Source organism: Saccopteryx leptura, chromosome 5, assembly GCF_036850995.1.
Source record: "Saccopteryx leptura isolate mSacLep1 chromosome 5, mSacLep1_pri_phased_curated, whole genome shotgun sequence".
In the NCBI taxonomy this organism is placed as follows: domain Eukaryota; kingdom Metazoa; phylum Chordata; class Mammalia; order Chiroptera; family Emballonuridae; genus Saccopteryx; species Saccopteryx leptura.
In genome coordinates, this window is record NC_089507.1 from 133640425 (window position 1) to 133666898 (window position 26474).

General features: G+C 38.1%; 1 pseudogene; it reads right to left on the bottom strand.

Moving 5' to 3' along the window:
* Positions 1 to 16006, bottom strand: part of LOC136406568 (ubiquitin carboxyl-terminal hydrolase 39 pseudogene) — a 68994-nt pseudogene extending 52988 nt beyond the window's left edge.
* Positions 16007 to 26474: the final 10468 nt, after the last annotated feature.

Genomic DNA, 26474 nt, shown 5'->3' on the forward strand with positions numbered 1-26474 from the left:
AATACACAAATGGCGCTGCCCCATGCCAATGCAACAATTAGGCAAAATATAAGCAAGCAAATCTGTTACAAACATGTGTGCCCAACAGAAACTTTGCTTGTTTCCATGTCTTGGGCACTGTGAATAATGCTGCCATGAACATGGGGGGCTGATGTGCATATGTCTTTGGGTACCAATGTTTTTGAGTTTTTTTGATAAATACCCACTAGAGGCAATGCTGGGTTATATGGTAATTTCTTTCCTTTCTTTTTGTGAGAGTGAGAGACAGACAGGAGCAGACAGACTGAATAGAAGAGAAATGAGAATCGCTGACTCATAGTTGTGGCACCTTAGTTGTCCATTGATTGCTTTCTCATATGTACCTTGACTAGGAGGCACCAGCCGAGCCACTGACCCTTTGCTCAAGCCAACAACCTTGAGTTTCATGCCAGTGACCTTTGAGCTCAACCTAGTGACCTTAGAATCATGTCTATGATCCCACACTCAAGCCAGTGACCCTGCATTTAAGTTGGTGAACCTGCGTTCAAACAGATGACCTCAGGGTTTCAAACCTGGGTCCTCAGCCTCCCAGGCCCATGCTCTATCCACTGTACCACTGCTCAGTCAGGCTCATATGGTAATTTTATTCTTAATTTTTTTGAGAAACCACCATATTTGCTTTTATAATGGCTATATAAGTTTACGTTCCCACCAGCAGTGAATGAGGGTTCCGTTTTTACAACAGCCTCTCCAACACTTGTTATTACCTGTTTTGTTGATAATAGGCAATCTAACAGGCGAAAGGGTACTCATTGTAGTTTTGATTTACATTTTTCTAATAACTAGTGAAGATGACCACCTTTTTATATATTTGTTGGCCATTGTATGTCTTCTTAAGAGAAGTGTCTCTTTATATGCTCACACCATTTTTAAGTTGGATTCTTTGTTTTTTTGTTGTTGAGCTTTGTGAATTCTTTGCATATTTTGGATATTCATTTCTTTTCAAAGCTATTGTTTGTAAATGTCATCTCCTATTTGATTGGCTGCTTTTCGGCTTTGTTGTCATTTTCTTTTGCTGTCCAGAATCCTTTTGGTTTTATATAGTCCCATTCATTTATTTGTGCCTTTAAGAGATAGAACAAAAATCACCAGGTTTATATGGAACCATAAAGAACTCTGACTAGGGAAAGCAATCCTGAGAAAAAAAAGTATGAAGCTGGAGGTATCACACTACCTGACTTCAAGTTATACTACAGAGCCATGATAATCAAAATAGCATGGTTCTGGCAGAAAAACAGACATACAGATTAGTAGAACAAAATCAAGAGCCCAGAAATAAAACCACATATATATATAGACAAATAATCTTTGATTAAAGGAGCCAAAAACTCACAATGGAGAAAAGAAAGCCTCTTAAATAAACGGTGCTGAGAAAATTGGAAAGCCACATGCAAGAGAATAAAACTTGATTACAGTATGTCTCCTTATACAAAATTAATTGAAAATGGATCAAAGACCTAAATATAAGATTAGAAATAACATATAGAAAAAATATATAAGTAGTAAACTTTTGGACCTTGGCCATAGAGAAAACAGTTTAATAGAAATAGCTTAATGGAAATAGTGGAAATTAAGGGGAGGAACAAACTATGTAACTTAGTTTATTATTTGTTGTATAAATTTTGAATTTATATTTAGTGTTAAGCATATTTTTTCTAGGTTTTCTTTGTATTTAAAAATTTCTAAATTAATCAATTTTGTGAGTCACTATTTAGAAACACATGCTAATGCATGCTGAATTAATAAATATGCAATGTATTGTAATATATACTCATTAATATTAAAAATATTGTGTATGGAATTTAGTTAACTTTTATTTAGAAAAATATGGTATTCATAGCCTTATTGCAAAAAATTTTTTAAAGCCTAGACTTTTTTTTATAAATAAATTTTTATTTTAATGGGGTGACATCAATAAATCAGGGTACATATATTCAAAGAAAACATGTCCAGGTTATCTTGTCATTCAGTTCTGTTGCATACCCATCACCCAAAGAGAGATTGTCCTCTGTCACCTTTTATCTAGTTTTCTTTGTACCCCTCCCCCTCCCCCTCTCCTCCTCCCCCCACCCCCCGTAACCACGACACTCCTGTCCATGTCTCTTAGTCTCATTTTTGTGTCCCACCAATGTATGGAATCCTGCAGTTCGTTTTTTTCTGATTTACTTATTTCACTCCATATAATGTTATTAAGATCCCACCATTTTGTTGTAAGTGATCCGATGTCATCATATCTTATGGCTGAATAGTATACCATGGTGTATATGTGCCACATCTTCTTTATCTAGTCTTCTAATTTTTTTTTACAGTGATTAAAGCCTTTAAGCAAACTCTTGGCCAATACAGCAAGAATCCCAAAAGAGTAGTGTTTTTTTTATATTTTTCTGAAGCTGGAAACAGGGAGGCAGACAGACATACTCCCGCATGCGCCCGACCGGGATCCACCCGGCACGCCCACCAGGGGGTGATGCTCTGCCCATCCGGGGCATCGCTCTGTCGTGACCAGAGCTACTCTAGCACCTGGGGCAGAGGCCAAGGAGCCATTCCCAGTGCCCGGGCCATCTTTTGCTCCAATGGAGCCTCGGCTGTGGGAGGGTAAGAGAGAGACGGAGAGGAAGGAGAGGGGGAGGGGTGGAGAAGCAGATGGGCACCTCTCCTGTGTGCCCTGGCTTGGAATGGAACCCGGGACTTCCACACGCCAGGCCGACGTTCTACCACTGAGACAACCGGCCAGTGCCAGGAGTAGTGTTTTTAACATGTTCACCAAGTCCAAGTTGGCCCCAACACCATGCCAAATCCCTGAAAAATGTAACCCAACCCCAGTTCAGTCTGTTAGGAGCTGTCACAAGGAGCAGTAGTCCAGGAAATGTCCACATCCAGGAAAAGTCCGCATGGCACTGGAATTGTTGTCACAATTCTATACTTTGCAGCTCATGTCCAAGTCCCAATGACCGCTGCTTCTAGCTGGTAATGATTCAGGTAGACTGGAAAAGCCATCTGCAGCATGTGTGGAGATGGAGCTTCTGTTCTCCTCTGCCTAGAGAGATGAGACCAGGTTGCTTTTCCCTGGAGCTCTACAACTGTGGTGTGGTAAAGAGAACCTTGGGATACACTAAGCTGGGTGGCAAAGGTAGATTCATAATAGAAGTTGGCAAAAGGGGGAAAGAGAGTTCTAAATTAGGAGTAGGTCCCAGCCTGAAATATGAGTGAGGCATTGAGGTAGGAGGAATAAAGGAAACACTATATATTAAACAAAGCAGCAGAAAATAAGACTATCAACACCCACAACAGAGATCTTCGAGGGAAGAATAAAAAACCTGACTATTCAGGCAAAACATAGTTAAGTGGCCCTTGTGCAAATGAGATCAGTTTACCTGCTTCTTGAAAGAAATACCCTAGACTCATCCACAGTGTCGTAGATGGGGCTGACGGCCCTGGGCCCCTTCAGCCTTCAGTTAAAGCCTATACATTTTAAGCAATAGTTAAGGTCTTAACATTGAGCCATGGTCTGCACAATGTTAAAATATATTTTCCCAAATTTCCTTTCAGTTCCTCAACTCCACTTGAATAGTCATCTTTACCTCTCATTAAACTTGGAAAAAATTAAAAGAATATAAGCCTTTACTTGCAGCTAAAATTCCCACATTTTCTTCATTCAACACAAATTTTATATTTGTGCCCAGAAGTGAAATGGAGAGAAAGACAGCTTACTTTTTCAGGGGAGCACTGAGTACCAACAATATTAAGCACTTAATATATAAACAACGTTTAACCTAGACCATGGGACCAACGATTAAAGGCACTACTTCAAAAAAAAGTTTATTGAGATTATCAGTGAAAAAAAAATCACTACTCTGAACTTGTGCGATACCATTGTATTCATTAAAAACTGACTAGTCCAAACCTGATATTTTGATAGACTACTAGATCATGAAACAGAATTGAAAGCCAAAAAATAGACAAACCCATATAGGGACAAGTGATTTTTTGACAACTGTGTAAAATCAATTCAGAGAAGAAATAATAATCAGTACTGGAAAAACTGGATATGCATATGCAAAAAGGTGAACTTTGATTCATACCTTGTACCATATAGAACATATCAATGTTTATATAGTCTATAAATCCTCCAAAAAATAAACAGAAATCTATTCCATTAGCTCTTTCCTTTATCAACCAACCATATTGCTGCTGTCAGCTTAAACATTGAAGAAATGTTTAAGCTGACAGCAGCAATCTTACCAACTTGTAACAAAACAAGAAGATAGGGCTTGTTAGGTGAAGAAAATTGAGAAATTAGAGAGTTTGGGAGAGATTTTTTAAAAAGCATGTTATGGCCCTGGCCAGTTGGCTCAGTGGTAGAGTGTCAGCCTGGCTTGCAGGAGTCCTGGGTTCGATTCCTGACCAGGGCACACAGGAGAAGCACCCATCTGCTTCCCCACCCCTCCCCCTCTCCTTCCTCTCTGTCTCTCTCTTACCCTCTGGCAGCCAAGGCTCCATTGGAGCAAAGTTGGCCCGGGCACTGAGGATGGCTCTGTGGCATCTGCCTCAGTTGCTAGAATGGCTCTGGTTGCAACAGAGCAATGCCCCAGGTGGGCAGAGCATTGCCCCCTGGTGGGCATGCCAGGTGGATCCCTGTCGGGCGCATGTGGGAGTCTGTCTGACTGCCTCCCAGTTTCCAACTTCAGAAAAATACAAAAAAAAAAAAAAAAAAAGAGCATGTTATCAAAAATTGGGTAGCAATTTTTAATGGGGCGATTTTGTAAAAGTGATAACTATTTTGGCTGGTGAGTTGTTGACATTACTTGCAATCAGCCAAGACCCATGAAAATATATCCACACTTATTAGTAAGTTTTCATTAACTATAATAGCCAGCATCACAATACATCATACAGAGTAACTTTTAGAAGACAGTAGAAAGAAATATTTTATCAATAAGGTAGGTAGGATTTGATCAAGTTAGAACACTGGAGATTAGACAGATTTATAGTTCATCTATTCTAAAAGTTGAAAATTCTTCAACCTTTTCTATCTGGAACACAAATAAAAATGATAAATTTAGTAAAACTGGTCACCTAGTAGCCAAATCTAATTCACAGAATCCAAGATTAAATTTTATTTATACTTTAAAAAAATAGAATTTATTGGAATGACATTGTTCGATAAAATTATGTATGTTTCAGGTGTACAGCTCTATAGCACATCATCTGTACATTGTATTGTGTTCACCACCCAAGTCAAGTCTCCTTCCATCACCACTTATTCCCTCTTTACCTCCCCTCTTCTGCATCTTTTTGTCTCCCTCTTTCTCTCTGATAATCACTGTGCTGTTTTCTGTGTTTATGAGATTTCTATGTTTTTGCTTAATCCCTTCTTATTTTTCATCCATCTGCACAGTCCTTCTTCCTTCTGAAGGCTGTCAGTCTGTTCTCTATATCTCTGGTCTATTTCTATTTTGTTTGTTAGTTTATTTTGTTCATTAGATTTCACATATGAGTGAAAATATATGGCACTTGTCTTTCCCAGTTGTCTTATTTCAGTTAACATAATGCTCTCCAGTCCTTCCATGCTATTGCAAAAGGTATTTCCTTCTTATTTATTTTTTTATGACCAAGCAGTATTACGTTGTGTAAATGTACCACAGCATTTTTATACAATGACCTACTGATGTATGTAGTTGGGCTTCTTCCAAATCATCACTACAGTAAATAATATAGTAATGATCACAGGTGTGCATATATTCTTTCAAATTATTGTTTCAGTTTTATTTGGATTTATTCTCAGAACTGAAATTTCTGGGTCATAAAGCAGTTTTATTTTTAATTTTTTGAAGTATGTAACTTCATACTGTTTTCCACAGTGGCTGCACCAGTCTTCATTCCTATCAATAGAGAAGGAGGGTTGCTTTTTCTCTGCATACTCATCAACACTTGTTGTTTCTTGATTTATTGATCATAGCCATTCTGACAAGAATGTGATTTTAATTATCATTTCTCTGATGATTAGTGATGTTAAGCATCTTTTCATCTGTCTATTGACCATCTGTATGTCCTCTTTGGAGAAGTGTCTATTCAGATCCTTAGCCCATTTTTTAATTGGACTAGGGTGGTTTTTTTTTTTTTGGTGTTGAGTTTTATAAATTCCTTTTTATTTTTTCTTCTTTTTCCAAATGAGAAGATAGGAGATAAAGAGACACTCTCACATGTGCTCTGACCTGGATCTACCTGGTAAACCCCATCTGGGGCTGATGCTCTGCTCATCTAGGGCCATGCTCAAAATTTTAGTGCCTGAGTGAAGCCTCCACGAAGCCATCCTCAATGGCAGGAATGATGTGTTCCCACAGAGCCATGACTGCAGGTGGAGAAGATAGAGACAGAGAAGGGGAAGGGGTGGAGAAGCAGATGGTCACTCTTCCTGTGTGCCCTGACTGGGAATCAAACCTGGGACATCCACATGCCAGGCCAACACTCTGCCACTGAACAAACCAGCCAGGGCCAAGTTTTATAAATTCTTTATAAATTTGATATTACTTTAAAAAGTCCTCAGATTTCAAAGATTATCTGTAAATAATTTACACACAATTCTAACAAACTGAGAAAAAATGCATCTTAGAAACAAGAAATTAAGGAGAGGAAATATGTATGCTTCTAATGGCAGTTACACTGCCAACAGCAGTGAAAAATGAAATCTTAACTCAAGAGAAAAGAAATGATTATGAAAAACAGAAATAAGCACTAAAATAAAGTTTTCTGGATTATTTTTCTAAATTTCACTTGAAATGTTTCTGTTTTAGAATTTCAAGCAATGTATAATGTATAAAATATTAAATACTTTAATTCAAATAATTTTCTAAACTATTGCTTATTGGTAAACTATTATTTGGAAAGTTGTTATGCTAAAAGACTATTCTCTGAGATATCTGGGTAGCCAATATTTTACTTTAGGTCATTTATTATTTTGCAACCCATTGTATCCTGTCATGAAGATAAGTGTTCATTCAAAATACTTAGAAATATGTAGGTAAATAATTTCAAGCACAGGGGAGAATATTTTTGCAAATGACTTTGTCAAACAAAATCAATTCTGAATTTTATTTAATTCCTTATTGTCACTATAGTACCTTTAAAGGTTACTAAATTGAGAATTGAATCTTATTCTAAATTCAGTATCATATATAATGACTTTTTATTAACTTTGTAATCAATATAACTTATTTTAAGCATCATTTTGCACAAAACATTGTCAGTTACGGTGGAGGGTAGTTAATTTAAGTTGATTTACTATCCTGTGCTTAGATTAAACAACTCACATTCTAGTTTGAAGTTAAGAATACAACCATTAAAAGAATTACCAAGGAAGAACAGTTGGTTTTAGAATAAAATTGACAATGTATATGTGGGGAAATTAGAAAGACATCATGATATTCAGAGATGTAGAATTTAAAAAGCATCAAACCCATCCATCACTATCCAAATTGCTGCAAATCAGATTTATATTTGGAGTAAAAAAAGAGCACCGAATGGTGATCTTGGTTTTATTTATTATTCTGTGTAATTTTTAGACATGCTATTTAACATAGAATAATTCAATTTTGCAGATCAAGAGAGTTAAATCAGATGTTCCTTTTCATGCTGAAAATATTCTTTTCTATTGACCACTAAAATTAAGACTTTTCTGACATGAATATCTTTTTATTCATATAAACAAGTTGGAGTTGAAAGAGTTATTTAGAAACCCTGTAAAAGCCATTTGCATGCATGATTCTTTAGCTGTGTTATCATTAATATGAATATATATCTTTGCCTAAAGATAGGAGCTCTACATCCTTTCAAAGGCCCTTTAAGGTCAAGATACTGTGGGTCTATAAAATCATTAGCTTTATGTTCATGCAAAAGATTTTTGGTCTGATATATAGCATGGAAAAATATGTTGCCAAAATGATGGTTAAAAAGGCTGCTGCTACAATACTGATAACTGCTTTTGGTTATTTTACTTGTTAATAAAATGCCAAAATATTGATAGATTTCTCTGAGGAAATTTTTCGCATAAGACATTTAGGGACAATATACCAAGTACTGTACACCTAAAAGCAAAATGTCATGTCTTAAAACTTTCTCTCCCTTCCCCTCCGCTTCGCATTTCCTCCCCTCTCCTTCCCTCCCTTCCCTTCCCTTTCCCTGCTTCCCTCTACCATGGTAGGTGCTCAATCAAGATCTCTTCAATTGGGTTAAGAGGATCCGGGGGCCAGCAGAGAGAATGCAATGGAACATTAACCCAAATTTGTAACCGTAGCTTAAGATAAAAATGTTTTTAAAAAGACTATTAAATACATTTGCACCTCATTTTATGCAGTCATACAAATTAAAGCAGGTGAGTTTTGGAAATTAAATTCCATTTCAAATTTACAAATATTCAGGAAAAAATAAATAAATCTTATTGGTAATGCTGTTTAAAAATTCCTTAAAATTAAGCGATAACTGCCTTCTTTATTTTTAAGGAAAATCTGGATTTAAAAATGTCTTATTTGTTTAGAGATGTAATAATAAAAATAAAAGCCAGTTATTATCCCTAGGAACCAAGCACAAAAATGTCTGGAACATGCTTTAGTACACAGGCCTTAAAAAAGGCAGCAAAGCCGAGAAAAGTCCCAAACTGCACAACGTAAATTACCTCAGGACTCTAGGGTTCCTGTATCTGTAGTCTGTATCCTAATAAATTGATATGACAAAGCAATCTCTGAAAGGTGTGGACAAAAGAAGAAAGATGACAAGGACAATAACATTTTGTAATTGACAGGTGTATTAGTATAGCTCTTTGATTTTAATTAAGGAAATAGATAAGTCAAAATATGCTTAAAGTACCTATGACATCATACATAAAATGAAACCCAAAGGACACCATCAGAGGGGAATATTGTATCGATGCATGCTGATTTAGGAAGCAGACATGATGTGTGAAATTAGACATGTCGCTCTCCCTCACTAACTTTCCACTGAGTGACCTGTGCATAATATACTTAAACTTTCTGACGCACCATCCTCACCTGTAAAATGGGCTATCTAGGCAGGATTCTGGGGAGGATTTGCTGCTATGAGACATGAATCTTAGACACCATTGAGATCTCTTTATCACCTAACTAAAAACACTTGTTAAAGGTAAAATGTCAACCAGTCTTACACTAAATTCTATAATCTCAGAGATAATGGTTATAAATGGTCTCCCATATTTTCATGCACAAATTTTACTTTTCTCATCTAACAGTGAATTTAAAAAAATTAATGTACTCTCTTTTTCTTACTTGCTTTCTACTTTCTCTTCTTGAGAGTTAGTGTCTTGAAAACTAGTGTTTTGAGAATTAATGTTTGGGGGGTTGGCATTAATTTTTTGACTAGCCATGAAAGTTTCTGAGTTCTATGATTTTAGTATGTCAGTGTGATATCTTGACAAACAACCTTTAGTATAAACTAGAAAATATGTGTGAATACACTAGTGATAAGTGGTCGGAAAACTTGCATTGAGCCTTTGTTCTGCCATTAATATTCTGTGAGACCCTGAGTAAGTCTCAGTGTTTCTGGTTCTATTCTTTCTTAACAGTAAATTCTAGTTGAACTAGTAATTGTATGATCTCAAAGATTTGTAGTTTTATATATTTATTTTTACAGAGACAGAGAGTGAGTCAGAGAGGGATAGACAAGGACAGACAGACAGGAACGGAGAGAGATGAGAAGCATTAATCATTAGTTTTTCATTGCGCTTTGTAGCACCTTAGTTGTTCATTGATTGCTTTCTCATATGTGCCTTGACTGCGGGCCTTCAGCAGACCGAGTAACCCCTTGCTGGAGCCAGCGACCTTGGGTTCAAGCTGGTGGGCTTTTGCTCAAACCAGATGAGCCCACGTTCAAGCTGGCGACCTCAGGGTCTTGAATCTGGGTCCTCTGCATCCCAGTCCGACGCTCTATCCACTGAGCAACTGCCTGGTCAGGCAAAGATTTGTAGTTTTAAAAGTCTAGCAGTGTATAAGAAATACCACAGAAAGGGACTTAAATGGTAAAAAAAATCAAAATGTACTTGGAAAGGTATGGCTTGTTCAAATTACTTGTATGAATTTTGAACTTTCTTTTTTTATGTATAAATTCATAAAAGGGATGATTCTCTTCTGGCATTTTTACTGCTTTTAAGAACATATAGGAAAGGTATATTTTTGAAATTTCAATACTATTCAGATCTACTTATATAAATAATAATATTAGTTATGCTATCTCCATATGAGTCATTATGTTAGCACTTTATTTGGACAATATTAAAGTAGATCAGCATAGTAGCTGAACCAAATAAACTGATGTTTTCTACCAAGAAATAATCAGTTAATAAGTACTCATAGGTTTGTTTTCATATAGTCACTGTGTATCGTTTTTTTCAGAGCTTTTTATCAGTGAGACCGTAAGATCACATCATTAATTCTTTTTGATAGTGAAGTGTTGAAAGTAGTCACTTCTGCAATAAGTTACTGGAGGACCCATTGCAATTGGTTTCATGCTTTCCTGTCATTCAATGAGACTGACACTAAAATAGTAATGAGACTGACATTTCAGTGAGATTGACATGATGTCAAATAGTCTAGCAGAGAGCAACTCTCTGCATATAGTTATGCATCTTGATTTGTCTCACATCAGAAACTTTGTATGGTCTTTCTTCTCAATGTTTTAATTTATTTATGGTTTTTAAATTTTTATATTTATTTCAATAAAATTATTGAAAATTAAATTTAAAATATCAAAGGCTTTTTTCCAGCTTTATTGAGGTATGTATATATAATTTATATATAATGTATATAATTTGATTAGTTGAAACATATGTGTATACTTGTGTTATCATCACCACAATCCAGGTTATAAATATATCTTGTAGAGTCTTAAGAGGGAGAGAGAAAACATTGACTTAGCCAGTGAGAGACACTAAAGATGAACCAATTTTTCAGGGAAGATTGTTGTTCTCAATGTTCCTGACTGTTGAAACATGTATTTTATCATCCTATAGGTGACCTTGCTTACCATGAGAGAACAAGTTGATTGTTGGGTACTTGATCCCCAGTGTGAGGACCATTGAAGATAAACTTGACCGAGTTTTAGTTCTTATATAACTAAAATGATCATTTAGATATTTATCTACACTCATAATTTTTATTCTCTTCAACTGACACAGCAGGATTAGAAGCTCAAATTTCTGATTTCATTTCCTACCCTTTCAAATGCTAGCACTATGGTATGATCTTAGAAAAGAGTGAACTTCTGAGTCTCAGTTACAAAAAGAAAATATAAAAATGGAAGATATTACTATTTTCTTAGGCTTGTTTCTTCCTATAGTTAAATGAAGGTGTTAGTGTAAATCACTGCCTTGCTAAGATTTGCTCACATACCATTTCATGAATATCATACTTACGTAGGTAAGTAACATGGTACACATTACTTTGGAAATAATCTGCACTTTGGGTAGTAGACTTTGCTTGCATCCATGAGCACAAAATATGAAAATAGATGATACTCAAATTTAAGAAGTTGTGAAAGGCAGAGATCTAATGAAACTATAGTCTTATCTTCCCATCATTATCACTAAAAATAACAGAGGAAAATAAGCAAAATAGGAGACAATATAATAGGCAGCTAATCAGCATTAGAGGGGATTTGTCTTTATTAATTGTGAAGAAATTCAGTGTTATCGCCCATGTCTCCAAATTCTTGACATAAGACAGGAACTATCACTACCTTATAGGACTGACTGGATTGTTAATTAGTTCTGCCTAGACAGTTAGTTTTTGGGCAAGAGGCCTATTGCTTTCTTGAGCTTTTAAGTGGTCAAGAGCCACACTGCAATTCAGAGAAAAAAGATTCTCTGAAAAAAAGGTCAGCCTTGAAGTAGCTTTCTAGCCTGTTACCTAAGTATATCCACAGGATCTGTCTACCGCGATTAAAAACATAAACAGACAAAAATAATCATTGGCATTTGGGAAACATAGTCTAAAAGATCCCACTTTAAGTGCGACTTTCAAAGGCACTTTCTGTCATCTCAACATCAGCTAGGAAAACTTTAGGAAAGTGGCTTTGGTATTCCCCTCCCCCCATACGCTATTTGTTTTTCATACATCGTCCCTTCTGGTTTCTCCAGAGAACAAATTACTCTAAAATGGTTTAGAGAATACAGGAGATTGCTTATCTTGTTATATTTAATAGAATAATACAGAACTGGAAGCTTTGACTACTTAATAAGGAAAAGATCTTCTGCCATCATGTGGAATGTTGGAGAATCTTCCCTTGTTTAATGTTCTGTTCCTTTGCTGGCTTTTCTGTAAAGTACATCAAATTTCCTGACAAAAGAGTAATCACTGTAACCACAAATAAAATGTTAAAAAATCACAATTAAACAAAACAAAGATGTTTTTGGAAGTTAAATCTTGATAATTAATCTATCCTTTCTATGAGACAGATTTAAAGAAAAAGAAAACCTTACCATTCTGAAAAAAAAAATCACAAGTCAGAATCACAAAATATCTTTCCTCTAGTCTCTCTTTATTCCAGTGGAGAATTGTTTTTACCAGGAAAATCTTTGCCAGCATGTCCAATTGATTGAAAGATTACAATTTATTTTGCTACTTTGTTGGGATATTGTTTCATAGTCAAAGGTATTTTTTAGAGTATCATTCAGTGTTACTAGTAGGCATTTTTTTTTATTTATTTACAGAGACAGAGAGAGAGAGAGAGAGGGATAGACAGGAACAGACAGACAGGAACGGAGAGATGAGAAGCATCAATCATTAGTTTTCCATTGCACATTGCAACACCTTAGTTGTTCATTGATTGCTTTCTCATATGTGCCTTGACCACTGGTCTTCAGCAGACCAAATAACCTCTTGCTCAAGCCAGCGACCTTGGGTCCAAGCTGGTGAGCTTTGCTCAAACCAGATGAGCCCGCGCTCAAGCTGGCTACCTTGGGGTCTCGAACCTGGGTCCTCTGCATCCCAGTCGGACGCTCTATCCACTGCGCCACCGCCTGGTCAGGCAGGCATTTTTTTTTTCTTAGCATTCTCACTTCAACATACTTAGTAAGTACACCAGCTTGGATACATCAACTAGCTGAGGAAAGCCTTCTGCCGATAAAATGATATTTGATTCTACCTGCCACCCATGGACCAGTTTCAAAGTAAAATTCTGACCAAGCTGTCATTTAAGCTTAATTTATATGCTAGAAAGAGCCTTAACTAGATTCCACAAATTTCTTGTTGAAGTAATTCATCATCTTCCACAAGTAACGCAATCACCTCTCATGTGGGAAGAAAAGTGGGAGAAATGCAGTAAGGAGTGAAACAGCATTAAATGAAAAGGAGAATGGGTCCCAATTATCTGTTATTATCGGGGTGGAAAAATATGTCAGCAGCAGCAGAGACATTGTTAAGAATTTCTGCTGACTTTGCAAGTACCATTTTTAAAAGAAATTTTCAGTTATCACAGAGGAATATATCTATATGTAGTAAGACTTAAATGGCAGATGAAATTTTTCACTTCATCATCTAATTTTCCACATTGATTCATCTCTCTTTCCTTCTTTAAACACGGTATGGAAATATCACTTTTCCCCTAAATTACAGAGTTCTAGGAATAAAGGAGTTAAACCTATTTCTTTAAATGAGGGGAAAGTTGTTTGCTGCAAGTACATCTCAGTAGCCGAGGAGAAATGTTCTGTTAGATTAGGTTGATTGAAAAACTCAGTGATAAAGAAAGAAATGAAGAAGTACCTGGAGCCTGACCAGGCAGTGGCGCAGTAGATAGAGTGTCAGACTGGGATGCGGAAGGATCCAGGTTTGAGACCCCAAGGTCGCCAGCTTGAGCACGGGCTCATCTGGTTTGGGCAAAAAGCTCACTGGCTTGGACCTAAGGTCGCTGGGCTCCAGCAAGGGGTTACTCAGTCTGCTGAAGGCCCACAGTCAAGGCACGTATGAGAAAGCAATCAATGAACAACTAAGAAGTCGCAACGTGCAACGAGAAACTAATGATTGATGCTTCTCATCTCTCTCCATTCCTGTCTGTCTGTCCCTGTCTATCTCTGCCTTAAAAAAAAAAAAAAAAAAGAAGTACCTGGAACTGTTTCCCTTATCCTCCCTAGAAGCCTGTGCTCAATCCATCATTTTAAACTGTTGCTCACAACTCACATTTTCAATGGGGTCTTTTCCAAATGAATTATATATAACCCACATTATAAATACTCAATTCCTTACCTTCTTCAAATATATGCAATTTTTTTTAAGCACATCTGTGGACATGGAATGTGCACATGTGTGTGAATGTGTGTATGCTCTTGTTTTTCTGTAGAATGAGCTGAGCTAAATTTATGACAAGTGAAATATTCAGAATAATGAATGGTTATTTAAATTTCATTCAGTATATCAAGTTCTTCCTCCAACATGATTTGTGGACAAGTCCTACTGGGGGTGAGGACAACAGAGACTCAAAGACCCGACTCCGGGGACCAGGTTCAGTGATGCAGACTCACTTTATTCAGGAAGTAGGCTAGCTTATATACACAGGTTCAGCCTATAGGATGTTATAGTTGTTCCTCAAAGCCAATGGCTGAAAAGATCAAGAAGCTGCATGGTTGGTGCTGTCACTTCCTTATAGAAGGCAAGCTTCCTTCCTGGGTATGCCCAGTAGGCTTCTGGGAGCTGGAGTATTCTCACAGCATTGCATCAGCCACAGCTGCTAGGAATGCACTCTGTGCTCCACCCACATCTCTCCATTCTCTTTTAATTAAGGCCAATTGACTTGATGAATGACAGTTTGCTGTTTGTAGTAGCTTCTGAATGCTATGCATTATGCAACGGAACCCTAGTAGAACTAAAACAACTATAATACCTATTATACTATATGCTAATAGATTAGCTGGATTAAACAATGAGGCAAGCTTCTGTAATGTTTGACTAGTTAGGAAATAGAATTGGGGTCTTAAACAAACAGGGGATTCCTCCTAGGAGTTGGGATGTAATTTCCCTCCCATTGTGTTACAGAGACCTTCTAGGTGCCGTTAAACACAGTTCCATTTTGATTGTAAAAAATGGATGTAGGTCCAAGCATGCCCCCTTCCCACAAAGGTCCCAGAGTCCAAACACAAAATTGATGGCTTGCCGTAGGCTGCGTACTACATATGGTTGCAAGGCACATTACATAAATTATAACAACATAGTAAATCATACAATTTCAATAGTTACAAAGGTACATTTCACCAGTCTCTGAGTACTTTGCCAAAAGCACAAAATGTCCTCGGCCGTCTTTCTAGCCATGGGAAAAGCTTCCCAGGGCAGGGGAATGGCCTCCAGCAAAGCCACCCCCACCCCCATCAGGGTATTTCACATTGTCCAAAATCTGTCAGTCCATCCAACAAAGGAGCCAGTGCTCACTAGGTCATAGTCCAGGAATCAGTCCACAAACATGAGGCCTCAGCCACCCCCCTCATCCTGCCATCCTGGTAGGTCTTACACTGTCCCAAAGAGGAGCACATGGCAATGGCAGTCAGCATTTCCATCTCTGTTCTGGAGAGCATGATGGCATCCACACCTATATCCCAAAATGTCAGTGAACCCACCAGCAGCTTAGCTGGCACTCCCTGCCATTCCAGCGGCCACTCAGCGATGCAAGCCTGGCTTCTGGTCATCCTCACAATGCAGCCACCGCCGTTTATATTCAGGAGTCTGTGAATCACAACTCTGGCCCAATTCTCCTCATCCTCCAAAGATGAACTGAAAACACCAGCTCGTGCTGCTGGGCTCAAGCCCTGGGCTGCTGCTGCCTGCATCTGGGAGTCAGCGGTTACTATAGCACACATGAGCAAGAACAGAGCAACAGGGTCCGGGGGCCCATCAGGGGCAATTCTTTGGGTTCGCCCTGCCAAAGCCTCCTCATCCCCCCAGGTGATGGGGCACATATGTCGGCCACGAGGTCTTCTTCTGGAAGGCTGAGGACCTCTTCCCCTCAGGCATAGTCGGTGTGGAGAAGGCCAGGGATGTAGCTTTGGACAGGTGAAGACTGAACATCTTAGTGGGTGCCCAAGAAACCCTGTCAAGCAGGTTGGGGGGTTCCTGGGATCCAAACTGGCTGAAAAACACAAGCATAACCTCTCCGTTGTGGTAGAAGAGGGTGTGATCCCCACCACTGTGCTGTGGCTGGGTCCTTCCAGCATCATTTCAGAGAGGGGGTGGGAGAGAAAGAGAGCGAGAAATACAGAAAAACAGACAAGACAGACAGAAAGAAAAAAGACACATGGGGGCATATAGGCTGGCCCATGGGTCTGCAGCAGGAACATGTGTTGGAAAAAAATGGCGTCTGAGAGGCTGGGGTGGGGCACTGAGCCCCGGCAGGGAATGCAGAAGTAGCGACTTTCGCTTTTCCTGGAGGCAGAGCTGATGGAGCAGTTAGCAATTTGGTTGGTTTCATTTCTGCACGCTCAGCCGCGATTTTGTCAAACTCGGAGGCTAAACTACTTTCTTCCTCAGTGGAGGGGGGTGAATAGGGAGGTAGGGGCTCCTCAGAGAGAGAGGCAGCCTGCAATATCTTTGGCACCACGGAGTGTCCCCAGGAGAAGCACTGGTCAGGCAGGCATGTATTGCTAGCAGGGCAGGAGTGAGGCTGAGAGGGAAGGCCAGTCCCTCATGCACCTCGGCTGAACGGACGAGGTTGAGAGCTTGGGCCCAAATATCCAAGTCCCAGAGGGGCGCATTCTCAACCCAGGGATTGAGACCAGAGAGGATCTCCCAGTAAGTACAGAGATCTTTTTCACTAACTTTAACTCGCCTACTCTGCAATAGGGTGTGCAGGGCTCAAGCCTGTGGGGCTCGAGAGTGGGGGAGAAGGTTTCCCATTGCAGAGGGTCACTCACCCATCCCTTGGATGCCAGTTAGGTCCTGACCAACATTGGGCACCAGTTGTGGACAAGTCCTGCCAGGGGTGAGGACAACAGAGATGCAAAGACCCGACTCCGGGGACCAGATTCAGTGTCGCAGATCCACTTTATTCAGGAAGTAAGCTAGCTTATATACATGGGTTCAGCCAATAGGGTGTTACAGTGTGTTCCTCAAAGCCAATGGCTGAAAAGATCAGGGAGCTGCATGGTTGGCGCTAAGTCACTTCCTTATAGCGGGCGAGCTTCCTTCCTGGGTATGCCTAGGAGGCTTCTGGGAGCTGGAGTATATTCTCACAGCATTGCATCAGTCACAGCTGCTAGGAATGCACTCTGCACTCCACCCACAGTGATTGTATACCTTCATGGGTTCAGTATTCTGTTAGTCACTGGCTCAGGAAATATTTGTTGTGATGCCTAGTTATCAAGAATTTATCAAGTGTTAGGAAATTTAAGACTAACAGATGTGAAAAAGTTGGTTGATAGGCTTATCAAGGGTTTTTTCCCTTGGTGTTTTTTACAGAATCAGATTCAATGTTTGTTACGTGATAAGTACAGGAGAATAACAACTTGCTAAGTGAAGGGTAGTTTCTCTTCTCATTTAGAGTTCTTACAATTATGTGTTCATCATGGTGTTCTGACCACTAGCCATGCCAGCATGAAGCTAATCTGTGTTTGAATATATCCTGTTGCTTCAGCTTTTATTGATGCTTTTTATCTGCAATCTTCAGTCATAGATAAGTTCCTTGGGGTCAAGGGTGAAATCCTCTCTACTTTGGTTTATGTGTTCAGTAAAGTGTTACATCCACTGGAGATACTCAATATGTGTTTATTGCAATGATTGTGTGATAAAGAGCCAAGAAAAATTGCACACATGCTGCAGAATTGTTTGGACAAAGGAAGAAAAGACCAAAGAAGAGAAATGTAAAAAATACAAAGAAATGGTATTGGATAGGACAAGTTGTTGTTATTTGTTGTCATTGCTATCACCACAAGACCTATTTAAATATAAGGTTACAGATAAGACTTTGGTATCCAGTCAATTTACTCTGTGCTTCAAAGTCATTCTTTGAAAGTGCAATATTTGAAGGCACCCTTGACTTTTGATATATAGCTTTCTGACTTGAGCTGATAAAGCCAGAAAACAGAGATCCTACCATTCTCTTGCTTTAGTTCACCAATGAACATAATGATCCTGTCCACTCACAAGTGACTCATTAAGATGATGCTCATCTGTCCTGGATTCTTTGTTGATTGGCTGATACTTGGACAGTCTTAAATTTTCTCAGTGCAAGAATTAACAAGCTGTCAATGGACGTACTTTACAGTAAAAATAATAATTTTACTTTTTGCTTCATATATCAGAACATAAACATTTACATACTCAGAATACACAATTATCATTTCTGGAAACTCTAAGAATTAAACAACTCAGGAATGGGTACTTGATCATTTATAACATCATTAACTTTAAATCTCTATAAGTCTTTTCTTAATGTTAAAAAATAAATCTCTATTGTTAGACAAAACAAAAAAATTTTAAAATATTAATCTCACTGCTAGTGGGAATGTAAACTGGTATGGCCATTATGGAAGAAAGTAGGATGATACCACAAAAAGTTAAGAATAGAATAACCATATGAACCAGCAGTCTCTCTACTGGATATCTACTCAAAAAAATACTTGAAATCATTGGTACACAAAGAAATGTGCATTCCCATATTCATCGCAGCATTATTTACGGTGGCCAAGACATGGAAACAACCAAAGTGTCCCTCAGTAGAGGATTGGGTAAAGAAGATGTGGTACATATACACAATGGAATACTACTCAGCCATAAGAAATGATGACATAGTGTCATTTACAACAACATAATGAAACTTGAGAACATTATACTGATTGAAATAAGTAAACCAGAAAAAGCTATAAACTACATGATTGCACACATAGGTGGGGTATAAAACTGAGACTCATGGACATAGATAATAGTGAAGTGGTTACCAGAGGGAGGGTTCCTTGGGGTAAGGAAATAAAGAAAAGCAAATATATAACTCACATAGGTGGGATATAAATTGAGACTTATGAACATAGATAAAGTGACATGGTTACCTGGGGGAGAGGGTGGGGGAGGGGAGCAAAGGAAAAATATAAGGTTATGGAAAATAATTTGACTTTTGGTGGTGGACACACAACACAATCAGTAGCTTAAAGTCTATAGAGATGTTCGCTAAAACCTACGTACCCTTGATCAATGTCATCCCATTAAATTTAATTTCAAAATAAAAAAAAATTAAAATAAATTATTAACCTAACTTATTTGCAGACCTTTGTAGATGAAAAATAAATATAGAAACCTGGTGAGTCTCCATGGAACAATTGTATTTACTCTGACAGAAACAAGTGAAAATGACATTTTTTAATGGTGTGTTAGGATAAGTTTAAATAAAATTATAAATGATTTTGAAAGATGATAGAGCAAAATTAAACTATAAAATGTAACACAACCTTGGATGTCCTTTTGAGATACTCAGTGCCTATGACTCTAGATATTTTTTCTGTTAAGAGCTGGTAGGGCAATTACAGTAATGTAGAGATTTTCAGATGTGACATTGATGACAAAGAGTGATCTGGCCAACTTTCCTTAGATAAGCTCTGTAAGAAATAAACTGTACTGGATTTTTACCTTTATGAAGTTCAATGTAGAAAATACCTATTGATTTCCATGTAGCTGTTTACTCACCTCAGAGAATTAGTAAAAAATGTCTACCTTGAGTACATGTGTGCACTCATACACAAGGGAATGCTGGGCCTAAGCGAATGAGAAATAACATTGATGTTGTTTTCTTTTACAATGCCATGAAATAAATACTTAGATTTTTCTCATTATTAGTTCTCAATATGAGGCACAGAAAGGCAAATTCATTACAAATAAAATTTTCTTCTTAGTACTCTCTAGATATTAACTTGACAGGTAAGATGACCTGTGCTCTATGTCAAAGGTTTTCTAATTTAAATCAATAAACAAGCTGGAGTAGTTCAACTATGATTAGACTCAGGAGCACAAACATTAACTGATGGGCAGTCACAGCTCCAGTCCTGGAGCTGCTGTTGTGTCTTATTTTCCATCTCCCAAAGGTTAATAAAAAGGCCAATAAGAAACATGTTTATTTGGTGATACAAAATGCTCTGGGCTATTCCTAGTTTTCACAACTATTGTCTAAATGTTTTTGAAGGCTTCACATTGTTGTGGCAAAATTCAAGGGCAAAATTTATCATTAGGAAACTAAGAACTACATAGTGACCTGGAATCAGTACAGGAATGTTCTAGAATTTATGTTGTAGCAAGTCCTTGGCAATGTGTGGGGTTGTGTATATTTTTGGAGTAAATGCTAACACAGGTGTTTTGAGAACACTATGTGCTTCAGCTCAGAATTGTTAAGTAACTGTAGCCAAATAGTATAAATAATTTGAATTTTAAGGTTTTTTTAAAATTTGTATTAGGACTGTCACAAAAGGAACTAATAATTATCTTAGAGACTGTATACAAAGGTAATTGTCTTTGAAAAAAATAAGTCAATTTCTCATGAGAAAGAAGATATTTAATACATAAATTTGAGTTAATTAATTTTCAATAAAACATTTTAGATGCTGAGAGAGTAGGAATGAATAAGATTAAAAAGCTCACAACTAGGTAGATGACGTCAGAGTAATGGCACGGTAAGAAGCGATACCAATAAATCTCCCCCAAAACTCAATAAGATCTTCAACCGGAAACAGAAAAACAGAAAAACCTATCCTTGGAGCCTCCAGATGTTCCACAATACACCCGAAAGTATGGTCGAGCGAAAAATTGGCTAAATATATAATCAAACCCCGAAGGAAATAGGGAGTAAGAAATGCTCCGCCTTCCTCACTAACCTAAACAGGCGGCTTTCACTGGGAACTGAGAATATAGAAACTGAGGCAGGTAAAGGGGGTGAATAGATCCAGGCCGTGGCACAAATGGCTAAACCAGGCTGTGGCACAGAGATCCAAGCTGAGGAAAAATTGTTCCTGTGGCAACCCAGGCAATACAAGCTAACACTTGCACCATACCCAGACAAAGAAAGACAAGCGGGGCAGCCATTTTCCCCGATCTCCTGGTCGGTGCGCGCAGATAGTGGGCGAGAGATTCCTTCCAAAGCCCCAGGAATGTGCGCTCGTGTTGTCCCACAGAGAGGCAGAGTCAGAGGCCTTTGTGTGGGCCGAAAGCGGAATCTCCGGGCTGCCCCAGCACCCTAGGAAAGCCACGCACGGAGAGGGAGAGAGAACTAATTCCAACGCTAGAACTTTTCTGTGTGGGAGGGGGATTCACTCAGAGGGTGAGGCGGCTGGCCTGATATCCTGGTCAGCGCGCACGGAGAATGAGTGAGAGATTCCTCCCAACACCTCAGGAGTGGGCGCCTGTGTTACCCCACAGAGGGGCAGAGTCAGAGGCCTCTGTGTGGGCCAAAAGCGGAATCTCGGGCCACCCCAGCGCCTTGAAAAAGCCGCGCCCGGGGACAGAGCGAGAGCCAATTCCAATGCTGGAACTTTTCCGTGCGGGTGGGGGTTTCACTCAGAGTGTGAGACTTCTGGCCTGATATCCTGATCTGCGCGCGCAGATAGTGGGCGAGAGATTCCTCCAAGTGCCTCGGCAGTGCACGCCCGTGTTATCCCACAGAGTGGCAGAGCCAGAGGTCTTTGAGTGGGCGGAAGCCCCGCCTGATTATGCTAGCAGCTCTGACTGACTGAGCCTTACCCAGAGCCCTGTGCTGAGTGGGAATACAGTGGGGAGTTGCCAGCTCTTTGAGCCTCTTACTATCCAGGCAGAGGAGGCAGCAGCAACCCCATAGCTGGTTATCAGGCAACTAATTGAGGAAGGAAAGACTAGGAGAAAGGCTCCAGGAACACGGACTCTCTCACTGGTGGAGCCTATAAATGCTAATGAGCCTCGACTGCCAACAAGACTGAAGCACAATACACGACATCGCCATAGAGACTTATCAACTGCAAACCTCTACCTGAGCATGCCAAAGGGGCAGAACCCAAGGTACAGAGTCACCAACCAGGAAGAGGGAGAGAAAAGAAAAAGCAAGAAGATAACCTCTCAAAATCAAGAATAATACGCAGACTTGATAGCCTATCCCATTTAATTATATGTGTTCGTTTATTTCTCTTATCGCCATTCTTGATATTTTTTATTCCTCCTCTAATTTGGTCATTTAACTCTCTGCTGGTCTTACTCTTTCCTCTCCTTGAAATACACTACCCATAAGTGTTACATCTCCCATTATCTTTTCTTTCCTCTTCCTTTCTCAGTGTTCCAGGTCGATGCTTTATCCCACTGTGCCACCACAGGTCAGGCCTCTTCCTTTCTCTCTATGAGGGTTGCACTCCAAAACCCTTAACTCTCTCTCTCTCTCTCCTCTTTTTTCTTTTTTCTTCTTTTAGTGGTTCCCTCTTTTCTCTCTCTCTCTCTCTTTCTTTTCTCCCTCTATATTAGTTTCTTCCTTTCTCCTTTACATCTCCTCTCATTCAAACCTCAATAACGAACAATATCTTATCTGGGACTCAAACTTATGTTTGTGGCATTTTGGGGAGTTTTTACTTCAACTTTTTAACACACTAGCAGTGCTCCTGTCCCTGGCTCTCCATTTTATCTAGTTATTGTTCCACTAAATACAATAGTAATTTTTTAATTTGTCCCCCCATTTTCCTGTTTTCCTCTTATTCCTCTCATCATAACTCTTAGTCAACCAACACCTAAAAGCAAATCATTTTATTCTTGACCCAATTATTTTCTTAATTTTTTTTGTGCCCCTTTATTACTTTTCCCCAATTCAGGCCATCCATTACAGGCATTGTTTGTTCTATTTAGTACAATATAATTCACAGTTCACCACAAGATTTTCTCAAGAAAAAGGGGAGAGGAGAGGAGAGAAAAAAAGGAGGGGGGGGAATAATTTCCTTTTTTTTAATTTTTATTTTATTTTTCTTTATTTCATTATTAATTTTTTTTTAAATAAAAGCAACACTTTTTGATTTTTGTTTTTTTTAACTTTTTATTCTTTATTAAATCTCATTAATACTATAAAAAAAAACACCCTCAGATGCCATTAAGGTAGAGAAAATCGAATATCATGGATACAAAAGAAAGAGAGGTAACACAGCTAGATGAGGAAAAATCTATGGAGAAAAAATTTAATATATTGGAAACCTTGGAGCTAAATGACAGAGAATTTAAGATAGAAATCCTAAAAATCCTCTGAGATATACAAGAAAACACAGAAAGGCAATTTAGGGAGCCCAGAAAAAAACTCAACGAACACAAAGAATATATTTCCAAGGAAATTGAAACTATAAAAACAAATCAAACAGAGATGAAAAACTCAATTCATGAGCTGAAAAACGAGGTAACAAGCTTAGCTAATAGAACAGGCCAGATAGAAGAGAGGATTAGTGAAATAGAAGACAAGAAACTTGAGGCACAACAGAGAGAAGAAGAAAGAGACTCAAAAATTAAAAAAATGAGATAGCCCTACAAGAATTATCTGACTCCATCAAAAAGAATAACATAAGAGTAATAGGTATATCAGAGGGAGAAGAGAGAGAAAATGGAATGGAGAACATACTCAAACAAATAATAGATGAGAACTTCCCAAGCCTGTGGAAAGAACTAAAGCCTCAAATTCAAGAAGCAAACAGAACTCCGAGTTTTCTTAAAGCCAACAAACCTACTCCAAGGCATATCATAATGAAGTTGGCACAAACCAACGGCAAAGAAAAAATTCTCAAGGCAGCCAGGGAAAAGAAGAATACAACATATAAAGGAAGGCCCATTAGATTATCATCAGATTTCTCAGCAGAAACTCTACAAGCTAGAAGAGAGTGGACCCCAATATTCAAAGTGCTGAAAGAGAGGAACTTTCAGCCACAAATACTATACCCATCAAAGCTATCCTTCAAATATGAAGGAGAAATAAAAACATTCATACATACAGAAAAGATGAGAGAATTTATCATCAGCAAACCCCCACTCCAGGAATTACTAAAGGGGGTTCTCCAATCAGATACAAAGAAAAAAAAAAAACAGAACCACAAGTAAAAGCTCCAAGAAGAACACAATAAAACCAAATTTAAACTGTGACAACAACAAAAAGAAAGGGGGGGGGAGAGGATGGAGATTAACAGTAGCAAAGGATGATGGAGTGCAAAAGTACTTACTCACAAAATAGTGCGCTACAATGAACAGGGTAGGAACCCTTTTCATTACTTAAAGGTAACCACCATTGAAAAAACCACCAGAGAAGCACATGAGATAAAAAAAGATAGCAACAGAGGAAAGATGTATGGAATACAACCAAATAAAAAGAAAAGATAGAAAAACGAAAGAAAGGAACAAATAAGACACAAAACTAAGAGAAAGCAAGATATAAAATGGCAATAGGGAACTCACAAGTATCAATAATTACACTAAATGTAAACGGATTAAACTCACCAATAAAAAGGCACAGAGTAGCAGAATGGATTAAAAAAGAAAATCCAACTGTATGCTGCCTACAGGAAACTCATCTAAGTAACAAGGATAAAAACAAATTCAAAGTAAAAGGCTGGAAAACAATACTCCAAGCAAATAACATCCAAAAAAAAGCAGGTGTAGCAATACTCATATCGGATAATGCTGACTACAAGACAGCAAAAGTACTCAGAGACAAAAATGGCCATTTCATAATGGCTAAGGGGACACTGAATCAAGAAGACATAACAATTCTTAATATATATGCACCAAACCAAGGAGCACCAAAATATATAAGACAGCTACTTATTGATCTTAAAACAAAAACTGACAAAAACACAATCATACTTGGAGACCTCAATACACCGCTGATGGCTCTAGATCGGTCATCCAAACAGAGAATCAACAAAGACATAGTGGCCTTAAACAAAACACTAGAGCACCTGGATATGATAGACATCTACAGGACATTTCATCCCAAAGTGACTGAGTATACATTTTTCTCCAGTGTACATGGATCATTCTCAAGAATTGACCATATGTTGGGCCACAAAAACAACATCAGCAAATTCAGAAAAATTGAAGTTGTACCAAGCATATTTTCTGATCATAAAGCCTTGAAACTAGAATTCAACTGCAAAAAAAGAGGAAAAAAATCCCACAAAAATGTGGAAACTAAACAACATACTTTTAAAAAATGAATGGGTCAAAGAAGAAATAAGTGCAGAGATCAAAAGATATATACAGACTAATGAAAATGAGAATACGACATATCAGAATCTATGGGATGCAGCAAAAGCAGTGATAAGAGGGAAGTTCATATCACTTCAGGCATATATGAACAAACAAGAGAGAGCCCAAGTGAACCACTTAACTTCACACCTTAAGGAACTAGAAAAAGAAGAACAAAGACAACCCAAAACCAGCCAAAGAAAGGAGATAATAAAAATCAGAGCAGAAATAAATGAATTAGAGAACAGAAAAACTATAGAAAAAATTAATAGAACAAGGAGCTGGTTCTTTGAAAAGATCAACAAAATTGACAAACCCTTGGCAAGACTTACCAAGGAAAAAAGAGAAAGAACTCATATAAACAAAATCCAAAATGAAAGAGGAGAAATCACCACGGACACCGTAGATATACAAAGAATTATTGTAGAATACTATGAAAAACTTTATGCCACTAAATTCAACAACCTAAAAGAAATGGATAAATCCCTAGAACAATACAACCTTCCTAGACTGAGTCAAGAAGAAGCAGAAAGCCTCAACAGACCTATCAGTAGAGAAGAAATAGAAAAAACCATTAAAAACCTCCCCAAAAATAAAAGTTCAGGCCCTGACGGCTATACCAGCGAATTTTATCAAACATTCAAAGAAGACTTGGTTCCTATTCTACTCAAAGTCTTCCAAAAAATTGAAGAAGAAGCAATACTTCCAAACACATTTTATGAGGCCAACATAACCCTCATACCAAAACCAGGCAAGGAAGGCACAAAAAAAGAAAACTACAGACCATTATCTCTAATGAATACAGATGCTAAAATACTAAACAAAATACTAGCAAATCGAATACAACAACATATTAAAAAAATAATACATCATGATCAAGTGGGATTCATCCCAGAATCTCAAGAATGGTTCAACATACATAAAACGGTTAACGTAATACACCATATCAACAAAACAAAGAACAAAAACCACATGATCTTATCAATAGACGCAGAAAAGGCTTTCGATAAAATACAACACAATTTTATGTTTAAGACTCTCAACAAAATGGGTATAGAAGGAAAATATCTCAACATGATAAAGGCCATATATGATAAACCATCAGCTAACATCATATTAAATGGCACAAAACTGAAGGCTTTTCCCCTTAAATCAGGAACAAGACAGGGTTGACCACTCTCTCCACTCTTATTTAATGTGGTACTAGAGGTTCTAGCCAGAGCATTC